The 11,726-nt window shown below is 40.1% G+C and overlaps 1 pseudogene; it reads right to left on the bottom strand.

The window, feature by feature from the left end:
- LOC135530559 (multiple epidermal growth factor-like domains protein 11) overlaps window positions 1-11,726 on the bottom strand; it is a 73,173-nt pseudogene that overhangs the window by 29,290 nt on the left and 32,157 nt on the right.

Below are 11,726 nucleotides of genomic sequence, written 5' to 3'. Positions count from 1 at the left end.
GTTGTTACTACACATACACAGCTCTGCACAGCCCTTCCCATACCTGCCACTGGGACACACTGACACACACACACACGGACAGACACACACACACACACACACACACACACACACACACACACACACACACACACACACACACACACACACACACACACACACACACACACACACACACACACACACACACACACACACACACACACACACACACACACACACACACACACACACACACGTGATGGAGACAAACCGACGAAACAGTACCACAACTCACAGTATTTGAAGCACATGATACTGACACATCCTCCACCAAAATGAACCCATGTCTCCTCTCTCTCCATCACAGAGACCGAAAGTAGCTTCCCACCCATACAATACACAGTATATCCAAACCATGATCAACCTCACATCAGAGAAGATGTGGTTCTGTGTGGCGTCAGCAACACCAAGGTCGTGGATGTGGGGTTCAAATCCCACAGGTCTCCCACACACACACACACACGTAAAGGTTAAACAAACATCCTGGTAAATTACATCCACTGACTGTTCCTTTTGTTGACAGAGGCGTCTGCTAAGTGCGATATAAATAAAAAGATATTGAAGAGGAGGAGGTCATGCTGGCGTTTAAAGGGTTCATTTCTAATCCTCTAAAGAAGGGGATCTAGTGTGCTTCCTAAATGGCACTCTATTCCCTATACAGTACACAACTTTAGACCAGAGCTTTATGGGCCCTGGGACTCAGCCAGTGATTTATTGAGCTTCTCCAATGATCGGTCTGTCCGGCCTGCAGTGCAGAGTAGAATGGTTAATGTAGGATAGCGTAAGGCCAGCATTAACACTGCAGCCTGACTGTGCATTTTTAATGACAATTAATATTTCACCTGCCCCCCCCACTGTCCTCTCTTTCATCTAGGATTCCATTTGGACCCTACAGAACCTTGGAACAGAACCTTGGGCAGGCTATTCTTTCACCAGGAATTAACAGGGTTTTAACCTGCCGGGGGGCACCACACAAGGGCAGGGACTCTGTTAGAACAAACTGATAAATGAATCTGAATGCTGAGAGAAAAGTTTATTTCGTTAGAGAAAAGAGGAGGACTTGGTGGAGGTGGATAAGGTCATAGGAGGAGGAAGAGGAGGAGGAAGAGGAGGAGGAAGAAGAAAGGGAATTCTAACTGCTATCAAGGATCTCCTCTTACTCTTCGCTAGTTCTATTTCAATGGGTTTAGCTGCTATCTTCCTCTGAAGGACTCTTCACTAGTTCTATTTCAATGGGTTTAGCTGCTATCTTCCTCTGAAGGACTCTTCACTAGTTCTATTTCAATGGGTTTAGCTGCTATCTTCCTCTGAAGGGCTCTTCACAAGTTCTATTTCAATAGGTTTAGCTGCTATCTTCCTCTGAAGGACTCTTCACTAGTTCTATTTCAATGGGTTTAGCTGCTATCTTCCTCTGAAGGGCTCTTCACTAGTTCTATTTCAATGGGTTTAGCTGCTATCTTCCACTGAAGGGCTCTTCACTAGTTCTATTTCAATGGGTTTAGCTGCTATCTTCCTCTGAAGGACTCTTCACTAGTTCTATTTCAATGGGTTTAGCTGCTATCTTCCTCTGAAGGGCTCTTCACTAGTTCTATTTCAATGGGATTAGCTGCTATCTTCCTCTGAAGGGCTCTTCACTAGTTCTATTTCAATGGGTTTAGCTGCTATCTTCCTCTGAAGGGCTCTTCACTAGTTCTATTTCAATGGGTTTAGCTGCTATCTTCCTCTGAAGGACTCTTCACTAGTTCTATTTCAATGGGTTTAGCTGCTATCTTCCTCTGAAGGGCTCTTCACTAGTTCTATTTCAATGGGTTTAGCTGCTATCTTCCTCTGAAGGGCTCTTCACTAGTTATATTTCAATGGGTTTTGCTGCTATCTTCCTCTGAAGGGCTCTTCACTAGTTCTATTTCAATGGGTTTAGCTGCTATCTTCCTCTGAAGGGCTCTTCACTAGTTCTATTTCAATGGGTTTAGCTACTATCTTCCTCTGAAGAGCTCTTTCAAGCCCCTCAAACATGATGTTGTATCTGCATGTGAGCATTAGATTTAAACCCACAATTATTTTCAAACTTTCATATTTCAACAGAAAGACTAGAACGTCTGAAAAGGTCTTGTATCGGACGAGAGACCACTGACGTAGACCTAAAAAGCCAAACATTTTCAGAGAGCAACTGCCCAGTGACCGAACTAGCCGTTAATTAAGGTCTTCTTGACAAACGAGCACCATTTATAAAAGCCCTATTTTAAATAGTAGTCCTTATATTTATGAGACAGCGCTGGGAAGGGTGATGACATAACCCCTCTAGTAATTTAATAGGATCTCTATGGCTGGGAAGGGCATGAAAGTGAATTCTATATCTGCCCATTGCCTCTTTCTAATTCATTTCTAATTTTATTATTAGGAAAAGTAATATGTATTTAAAAGCAGGATGAGACTTTATAGAGTGGTGAGGAGGAGGAGTCTACCGTGGTGAGGAGGAGGAGTCTACCGTGGTGAGGAGGAGGAGTCTATTGTGGTGAGAAGGAGGAGTCTATCGTGGTGAGAAGGAGGAGTCTATCGTGGTTAGGAGGAGGAGTCTACCGTGGTGAGGAGGAGGAGTCTACCGTGGTGAAGAGGAGGAGTCTACTGTGGTGAGGAGGAGGAGTCTACCCTGGTGAGGAGGAGGAGGCTACCGTGGTGAGGAGGAGGAGTCTACCGTGGTGAGGAGGAGGAGTCTACCGTGGTGAGGAGGAGGAGGCTACCCTGGTGAGGAGGAGGAGGATACCCTGGTGAGGAGGAGGAGGATATCCTGGTGAGGAGGAGGAGGCTACCCTGGTGAAGAGGAGGAGTCCCGGTTTTCCCTAGCTAAACTAGGTGGCTAGCTGAACTGTGATAGTTTTTGTCCTCATTGCCAAACATCCTAAATAATGCACCCTCAACTTCAAAAGTAAAAAACTACAATCGTATAACTAAGAAATTTGATGGAAAAAAACTGTGTATTGTTGAATTGTTTTGTTGAATAGTCAGGACAGGTTCGAGGCATCATTGTTCAGTTCAGTTTTGAGATTCACCGGCGGCTAGGCATAGGGTCAGCTGGACGTTTCTGATTGGTTCTGCTTGTAACTGTGACAACGGGCAGCCACTTGGTTTGATGGGAAATGTAGTGATTTTTCCAACACAGCCAGATATGTACACAGTCTTGTACCCTTAACCTTTTTTAATCTGACTATCATATTTGTTGATTAGACCAGAGTTAATTAATATAATGACACATCCAGGAGTCACGAGTTATCTGACACGAGAAAACTTGAGAAAATAGCAACTCTACAGATCACAATGACTACCGATCACAATGACTACAGATCACAATGACTACAGATCACAATGATTACAGATCGCAATGACTACAGATCACAATGACTACAGATCACAATGACTACAGATCGTAATGACTACCGATCACAATGACTACCGATCGCAATGACTACAGATCACAATGACTACAGATCGCAATGACTACCGATCACAATGACTACAGATCACAATGACTAGAGATCACAATAACTACAGATCACAATGACTACAGATCACAATGACTAGAGATCATAATGACACTGAACCAAACAAGCCTACCAGATGATAACAAAGTGCTCATTGAAACAATTCAGCATTTCAGTTTTGTCATATACAGCAACAGAGTCCTTCAAAACACTTGACGGTAATTCATTAACATTACTGTGACCAGACATAGACTTTTTAGCCTTCCGGAACTTTCTAGGGTCATTCAGGGTCATCAGTGGTAACAGACATAAAATATTCAGACTTGATCTTCCTGAGAAGAAAAGAACACTGGTTTCATAACTGCCTAAAAATAAACCAATCAGCATCAGAACATGATTTCCTTGTTTTAGCCCAGGCTAGATTACGGTCGTGAAATAATACAAGACAGCTCAGAAGAAAACCATGGATTAACCCGCCCTTTAACCCCGAACCTGCGGAATGGGGCATGTTTGGGAAAAAAACTATTTGGGAAAAAAACATCATGAAGGAATTTCCAGGCAGTTTCCACATCAGAGATAAGATCAATCTCACTCCAGTCAAAATAAAACAAATCATGAAGGAAAGCCTGCTCATTAAAACACTTCACATTTCTCTCACAAATAAAACATGGGTTTGTTTTAGGAATGACAATAACTACAGATCACAATGACTACAGATCACAATGACTACAGATCGTAATGACTACAGATCACAATAACTACAGATCACAATGACTACAGATCACAATAACTACAGATCACAATGACTACAGATCACAATGACTACAGATCGTAATGACAATGACTACAGATCATGATGACTACTGATCACAATGACTACAGATCATAATGACTACAGATCACAATGACTACAGATAGTAATGACAATAACTACAGATCACAATGACTACAGATCGTAATGACTACAGATCACAATGACTACAGATAGTAATGACAATGACTACAAATCACAATGACTACATATCACAATGTCTACAGATCACAATGACTACAGATCACAATGACAACAGATAGTAATGACAATAACTACAGATCACAATGACTACAGATCACAATGACTACAGATCGTAATGACTACAGATCACAATGACTAAATATCGTGATGACTACAGATCACAATGACTACAGATCACAATGACTACAGATCGTAATGACTACAGATCATAATGACTACGATCTGGACTAATGACTATGTCAGATTACTAGATCTATGTCATATTACCAGATCTATGTTATGACATATCTATGTCTCAACAGCTCTATGTCATATTAATAGATCTATGTCATATTAACTGATCTATGTCAGAACAGATGTATGTCATATTAATAGATTTATGTCATATTAACTGATCTATGTCAGAACAGATTTATGTCATATTAACAGATCTATGTCATATTAACAGATCTATGTCATATTAACAGATCTATGTCATATTAACTGATCTATGTCAGAACAGATTTATGTCATATTAACAGATCTATGTCATATTAACAGATCTATGTCATATTAACAGATCTATGTCATATTAACAGATCTATGTCAGAACAGATCTATGTCATATTAACAGATCTATGTCAGAACAGATTTATGTCATATTAATAGATTTATGTCATATTAACAGATCTATGTCATATTAACAGATCTATGTCAGAACAGATTTATGTCATATTACCAGATCTATGTCATATTACCAGATCTATGTTATGACATATCTATGTCTCAACAGCTCTATGTCATATTAACTGATCTATGTCAGAACAGATTTATGTCATATTAACAGATCTATGTCATTTTAACAGATTTATGTCATATTAACAGATCTATGTCATATTAACAGATCTATGTCATATTAACAGATTTATGTCACATTAATAGATCTATGTCATATTAACATATCTATGTCATATTAACAGATCTATGTCCTATTAACAGATCTGTCAGAACAGATTTATGTCATATTAACAGATCTATGTCATATTAACAGATCTATGTCATATTAACAGCTCTATGTCATATTAACAGATCTATGTCCTATTAACAGATCTGTCAGAACAGATTTATGTCATATTAATAGATCTATATCATATTAACAGATCTATGTCATATTAACAGATCTATGTCCTATTAACAGATCTATGTCAGAACAGATTTATGTCATATTAATAGATCTATGTCATATTAACAGATCTATGTCATATTAACAGATCTATGTCAGAACAGATTTATGTCATATTAATAGATCTATATCATATTAACAGATCTATGTCATATTAACAGATCTATGTCATATTAAGAGATCTATGTCCTATTAACAGATCTATGTCAGAACAGATTTATGTCACATTACCAGATCTATGTCATATTACCAGATCTATGTTATGACATATCTATGTCTCAACAGCTCTATGTCATATTAACAGATCTATGTCATATTAACAGATCTATGTCATATTAACAGATCTATGTCATATTAACAGATCTATGTCAGAACAGATCTATGTCATATTAACAGATCTATGTCAGAACAGATTTATGTCATATTAATAGATTTATGTCATATTAACAGATCTATGTCATATTAACAGATCTATGTCAGAACAGATTTATGTCATATTACCAGATCTATGTCATATTACCAGATCTATGTTATGACATATCTATGTCTCAACAGCTCTATGTCATATTAACTGATCTATGTCAGAACAGATTTATGTCATATTAACAGATCTATGTCATTTTAACAGATTTATGTCATATTAACAGATCTATGTCATATTAACAGATCTATGTCATATTAACAGATTTATGTCACATTAATAGATCTATGTCATATTAACATATCTATGTCATATTAACAGATCTATGTCCTATTAACAGATCTGTCAGAACAGATTTATGTCATATTAACAGATCTATGTCATATTAACAGATCTATGTCATATTAACAGCTCTATGTCATATTAACAGATCTATGTCCTATTAACAGATCTGTCAGAACAGATTTATGTCATATTAATAGATCTATATCATATTAACAGATCTATGTCATATTAACAGATCTATGTCCTATTAACAGATCTATGTCAGAACAGATTTATGTCATATTAATAGATCTATGTCATATTAACAGATCTATGTCATATTAACAGATCTATGTCAGAACAGATTTATGTCATATTAATAGATCTATATCATATTAACAGATCTATGTCATATTAACAGATCTATGTCATATTAAGAGATCTATGTCCTATTAACAGATCTATGTCAGAACAGATTTATGTCACATTACCAGATCTATGTCATATTACCAGATCTATGTTATGACATATCTATGTCTCAACAGCTCTATGTCATATTAACTGATCTATGTCAGAACAGATCTATGTCATATTAACAGATCTATGTCCTATTAACTGATCTATGTCAGAACAGATTTATGTCATATTAATAGATCTATGTCATATTAACATATCTATATCATATTAACAGATATTAACAGATTGTACTTCCGGCGCCGACAGAGATGGCTCGCTTCGCGTTCCTAGGAAACTATGCAGTTTTTTGTTTTTTTACGTGTTATTTCTTACATTAGTACCCCAGGTCATCTTAGGTTTCATTACATACAGTCGAGAAGAACTACTGAATATAAGATCAGCGTCAACTCACCATCAGTACGACCAAGAATATGACTTTCGCGAAGCGGATCCTGTGTTCTGCCTTTCAACCAGGACAACGGAATGGATCCCAGCCGGCGACCCAAAAAAATGACTTCGTAAAAGAGGGAAACGAGGCGGTCTTCTGGTCAGACTACGGAGAAGGGCACATCGTGCCCCACTTCCTAGCATTCTTCTCGCCAATGTCCAGTCTCTTGACAACAAGGTGGATGAAATCCGAGCAAGGGTAGCATTCCAGAGGGACATCAGAGACTGTAATATTCTTTGCTTCACGGAAACATGGCTCACTGGAGAGAAGCTTTCGGTGGCGGTGCAGCCAACGGGTTTCTCCACGCATCGCGCCGACAGAAACAAACACCTTTCTGGTAAGAAGAGGGGCGGGGGCGTATGCCTTATGGCTAACGAGACGTGGTGTGATCACAGAAAAATACAGGAACTCAAATCCTTCTGTTCACCTGATTTAGAATTCCTCACAATCAAATGTAGACCGCATTATCTACCAAGAGAATTTTCTTTGATTATAATCACAGCCGTATATATTCCTCCCCAAGCAGACACATCGATGGCTCTGAACGAACTTTATTTTACTCTTTGCAAACTGGAATCCATACATCCTGAGGCTGCATTCATTGTAGCTGGGGATTTTAACAAGGCTAATCTGAAAACAAGACTCCTTAAAATGTATCAGCATATCGATTGCGCCACCAGGGCTGGCAAAACCTTGGATCACTGTTATTCTAACTTCCGCGATGCATATAAGGCCCTGCCCCGCCCCCCTTTCGGAAAAGCTGACCACAACTCCATTTTGCTAATCCCTGCCTACAGACAGAAACTGAAACAAGAAGCTCCCACGCTGAGGTCTGTCCAACGCTGGTCCGACCAAAATGATTCCACACTCCAAGACTGCTTCCATCACGTGGACTGGGACATGTTTCGTATTGCGTCAGGCAACAACATTGACGAATACGCTGATTCAGTGTGCGAGTTCATTAGAACGTGCGTTGAAGATGTCGTTCCCATAGCAACGATTAAAACATTCCCTAACCAGAAACCGTGGATTGATGGCAGCATTCGCGTGAAACTGAAAGCGCGGACCACTGCTTTTAATCAGGGCAAGGTGTCTGGTAACATGACTGAATACAAACTGTGCAGCTATTCCCTCAGTAAGGCTATCAAACAAGCTAAGCGTCAGTATAGAGACAAAGTAGAATCTCAATTCAACGGCTCAGACACAAGAGGTATGTGGCAGGGTCTACAGTCAATCACGGACTATAAGAATAAATCCAGACCAGTCACGGACCAGGATGTCTTGCTCCCAGGCAGACTAAATAACTTTTTTGCCCGCTTTAAGGACAATACAGTGCCACTGACACGGCCTGCAACGGAAACATGCGGTCTCTCCTTCACTGCAGCCGAGGTGAGTAAAACATTTAAACGTGTTAACCCTTGCAAGGCTGCAGGCCCAGACGGCATCCCCAGCCGCGCCCTCAGAGCATGCGCAGACCAGCTGGCTGGTGTGTTTACGGACATATTCAATCAATCCCTATACCAGTCTGCTGTTCCCACATGCTTCAAGAGAGCCACCATTGTTCCTGTTCCCAAGAAAGCTAAGGTAACTGAGCTAAACGACTACCGCCCCGTAGCACTCACTTCCGTCATCATGAAGTGCTTTGAGAGACTAGTCAAGGACCATATCACCTCCACACTACCTGACACCCTAGACCCACTCCAATTTGCTTACCGCCCAAATAGGTCCACAGACGACGCAATCTCAACCACACTGCACACTGCTCTAACCCATCTGGACAAGAGGAATACCTATGTGAGAATGCTGTTCATCGACTACAGCTCGGCATTTAACACCATAGTACCCTCCAAGCTCGTCATCAAGCTCGAGACCCTGGGTCTCGACCCCGCCCTGTGCAACTGGGTACTGGACTTCCTGACGGGCCGCCCCCAGGTGGTGAGGGTAGGCAACAACATCTCCACCCCGCTGATCCTCAACACTGGGGCCCCATAAGGGGTGCGTTCTGAGCCCTCTCCTGTACTCCCTGTTCACCCACGACTGCGCGGCAACGCACGCCTCCAACGCAATCATCAAGTTTGCGGACGACACAACAGTGGTAGGCTTGATTACCAACAACAACGAGACGGCCTACAGGGAGGAGATGAGGGCCCTCGGAGTGTGGTGTCAGGACAATAACCTCACACTCAACGTCAACAAAACTAAGGAGATGATTGTGGACTTCAGGAAACAGCAGAGGGAACACCCCCTATCCACATCGATGGAACAGTAGTGGAGAGGGTAGTAAGTTTTAAGTTCCTCGGCATACACATCACAGACAAACTGAATTGGTCCACTCACACAGACAGCATCGTGAAGAAGGCGCAGCAGCGCCTCTTCAACCTCAGGAGGCTGAAGAAATTCGGCTTGTCACAAACTTCTACAGATGCACAATCGAGAGCATCCTGGCGGGCTGTATCACCGCCTGGTACGGCAACTGCCCGCCCACAACCCTAAGGCTCTCCAGAGGGTAGTGAGGTTTGCACAACGTATCACCGGGGCAAACTACCTGCCCTCCAGGACACCTACACCACCCGATGTTACAGGAAGGCCACAAAGATCATCAAGGACAACACCCACCCGAGCCACTGCCTGTTCACCCCGCTATCATCCAGAAGGCGAGGTCAGTACAGGTGCATCAAAGCTGGGACCGAGAGACTGAAAAACAGCTTCTATCTCAAGGCCATCAGACTGTTAAACAGCCACCACTAACATTGTGTGTTACTAACACTAACACACTGACTCAACTCCAGCCACTTCAATAATGGGAATTGATGGGAAAGGATGTAAAATATATCACTAGCCACTTTAAACAATGCTACCTAATATAATGTTTACATACCCTACATTATTCATCTCATATGTATACTTATATACTGTACTCTATCATCTACTGCATCCTTATGTAATACATGTATCACTAGCCACTTTAACTATGCCACTTTGTTTACATACTCATCTCATATGTATATACTGTACTCGATACCATCTACTGTATCTTGCCTATGCTGCTCTGCACCATCACTCATTCATATCCTTATGTACATATTCTTTATCCCCTTACACTGTGTATAAGACAGTAGTTTAGGAATTGTTAGTTAGATTACTTGTTGGTTATTACTGCATTGTCGGAACTGGAAGCACAAGCATTTCGCTACACTCGCATTAACATCTGCTAACCATGTGTATGTGACAAATAACATTTGATTTGATTTGATTTTAACAGATCTATGTCATATTAACAAATCTATGTCCTAATAGAGATATGTCATATTACCGGATCGATGGCTTAATAGATTTATGTCCTGATAGATCTATGTCATAACAGTAACAGATCTATGTCCTGATAGATCTATGTCATAACAGCAACAGATCTATGTCCTGATAGATCTATGTCATAACAGTAACAGATATATGTCCTGATAGATCTATGTCCTAACAGTAACATATCTATGTCATAACAGTAACAGATCTATGTCCTGATAGATCTATGTCCTAACAGTAACATATCTATGTCATAACAGTAACAGATCTATGTCCTGATAGATCTATGTCATAACAGTAACAGATCTATGTCCTGATAGATCTATGTCCTAACAGTAACATATCTATGTCCTAACAGTAACAGATCTATGTCCTGATAGATCTATGTCCTAACAGTAACATATCTATGTCATAACAGTAACAGATCTATGTCCTGATAGATCTATGTCATAACAGTAACAGATCTATGTCATAACAGTAACAGATATATGTCCTGATAGATCTATGTCATAACAGTAACAGATCTATGTCCTGATAGATCTATGTCCTAACAGTAACATATCTATGTCATAACAGTAACAGATATATGTCCTGATAGATCTATGTCCTAACAGTAACATATCTATGTCATAACAGTAACAGATATATGTCCTGATAGATCTATGTCATAACAGTAACAGATCTATGTCATAACAGTAACAGATCTATGTCATAACAGTAACAGATATATGTCCTGATAGATCTATGTCATAACAGCAACAGATATATGTCCTGATAGAGCTATGTCATAACAGTAACAGATCTATGTCCTGGTAGATCTATGTCATAACAGTAACAGATCTATGTCCTGATAGATCTATGTCCTAACAGTAACAGATCTATGTCCTGATAGATCTATGTCATAACAGATGGTTCTGTGATTAAGCCACAGAACAATCTGAACAATGAATAACATTGGCTGAGACTTGAAGATGAGCATTAGCTCGATGTGATGTGGAGGAGATCCGGCTTCAGGTTTATGACTGAATATAATTCAGAATGTAACCATATTTAAATAACTTAAGCTGTATAATGACAAATTAATGTTGAAGGTAAGACAAATGAGTTGGCTAAAGTACAAACTGTCTGGCATCCAGGCTAGT

The sequence above is a fragment of the Oncorhynchus masou genome, unplaced genomic scaffold (assembly GCF_036934945.1).
Source record: "Oncorhynchus masou masou isolate Uvic2021 unplaced genomic scaffold, UVic_Omas_1.1 unplaced_scaffold_1380, whole genome shotgun sequence".
In the NCBI taxonomy this organism is placed as follows: Eukaryota; Metazoa; Chordata; class Actinopteri; order Salmoniformes; family Salmonidae; genus Oncorhynchus; species Oncorhynchus masou.
This window is presented reverse-complemented; position numbering and strand designations above follow the sequence as displayed.